The sequence below is a fragment of the Perognathus longimembris genome, chromosome 18 (genome assembly GCF_023159225.1).
Source record: "Perognathus longimembris pacificus isolate PPM17 chromosome 18, ASM2315922v1, whole genome shotgun sequence".
NCBI classification, from domain to species: Eukaryota; Metazoa; Chordata; class Mammalia; order Rodentia; family Heteromyidae; genus Perognathus; species Perognathus longimembris.
The window spans coordinates 48,922,180-48,924,140 of NC_063178.1; the positions used below are offsets into that span (position 1 = coordinate 48,922,180).

Genomic DNA, 1,961 nt, shown 5'->3' on the forward strand with positions numbered 1-1,961 from the left:
TTGGATTAATCCTTTATTTCATATGGATATAGAATATGCTGTTATATTTGTATATCAAGTATCGATGTTAGCTACTCCTTGCCTCTGGCTCTTAGAGATACTTGATCCATTTTCAAAAAAAAGCCACAAGGAGCCAATTCTCTCTTTTCCATTATTTAATTATTGTGAAAGTCAAACATATAACTAATTACATTACATGAATTAATTACATGAATATGACAGTCTGTGAAACTTATTTAAAATTCATTTTTCTCTTAACAAAACCCCATGTGAGGAGATACACTTCCACTCTCATATAATTTATTTTTATTTTGCGACTGAGTTTTCCTTTTGTTTTTTGCTGTGTTAGCAGTATGGCCAATGGAATAGGTATGTAGTTGTGCTAGTAGTGTGTGCTACTCCTACTTCTTTAAGAAAACAGATGTGTACAAACAGAGCTAAGGGATGGCCTGGGGCTCCCAGGCCAAGCATCTCTGGCCATGGAGGGCAAGCTGAAGATGGGGATGAGGAGGACCCTGGTTGGCCTCACCTTTTGTATCTGCTACCTGGCTTTTTACCTCTAGAAAAAGTATGTCCTCAAGTATGTCCTTTCTGTCCTGACATTTACCTACCCTACCGTATTCCAAGGGTGGCAGAAATTTGTTGGTGCATTTTTGCTTCATGTGTCATAGAAACTGGGCTGAGTGGAGATCACCTACTGTTCAAAAATCTGAGATTTCCACGTGGCTTCCCACTTCCATGGTGTTTGTGGGGATAATCTATGCTGGGTCCAGAGCCTTGTCCAGATTGGCTGTTCCTGTGTTTCTCACTTTGCATAATGTAGCTGAAGTTATTGTCTGTGGGTATCAGAAGTGTTTTGGGGAAGAGAAAACATCTCACACAAAGACATGTAATGTCCTCTTCCTCCTGGCTGCTGTGGGCTGCCTTCCCTTCAATGACACCCAGTTTGATCCAGATAGCTATTTCTGGGCTGTAATTCACATATTCTATGTAGGATCTTATAAACTACTTCAGAAATTCCCTGAAGCCTAGTATGTAAACTACATAATCAATGTAGTGCACCTGACAGTTATATCTCATCCCACAAGTGACCTCTCCAGTGTCCTGGGCTTCCTGTTCCTGTCCTTCCACCGATTCCATGGCAGCTGCTGTGCCATTGGAATCTTAGGATTCTTTCTCATGCTCACCACAGTGAAACTGAAAAGCCTTCTGGCCCCAAGGCAGTGTGCAGCCTAGATTTTCATTGCTAAGGTTGTCACAGCTGGGTTGTCTGTACTGTTGTTCGATGTGGTCCTGTGCAGTGCAACTGTGGTATGCCTCCTGCTTGCTGGACTGGGAGAAGCCTTGCTAGTTTTCTCAGAGCAGAAGGGCTCCTCATGAAGATGGGCAAGACAGTGAGTATACATCCAGAGTCCTCCATGTGTTTGCATGGTGTTAGAATGGCAGAACAACACATGCACTGTGAGACCACAGAAGGATCTGCCTTCCCGCATGACCACTGGTGCCTTCACCAAGCTGATCTTGGTGGTAGCTAATGATGCCAAGACCTTACTGTCTCTCCCTGCTTCAAGGAGAACTTTCTGGAAGCCTGCAGCAGAGGAATGGTCTGTTACATATTCCCATATCTCGAGTTGCACCCAGTTCTACTCAAACAACAAGTTTGAGTAGGATTGCACCTCAAAGGCTGTTTTCCCAGAGTTCACTGAGTCTTTTCTGGGACCCTCTTTACCTTGCTCTCCCCTGGCTTGCCTATAGCCCATTGCTCCACTGCCCAACCTGCATGTGGAAGCGCAGAGCTGTGCTGCTGCTCCTGACTTCTGCACCAAGCAGGAGTCAGGGCTGACTGGGAGTTCTACACCAAGCAAGGAGCCAGCACTACCACTTTAAACTCCAGAGCAAGTAGTGGCCTCTGGTGGTTTATATTGCTATTCATTTTCTTCTTTTAACCTTCACTTGGCTCT

At 44.5% G+C, this 1,961-nt stretch overlaps 1 pseudogene; it reads left to right on the forward strand.

The window, feature by feature from the left end:
* The first annotated feature begins 497 nt into the window (after positions 1–497).
* Positions 498–1,382, forward strand: LOC125366808 (annotated as a pseudogene).
* The last annotated feature ends 579 nt before the right edge of the window (positions 1,383–1,961 follow it).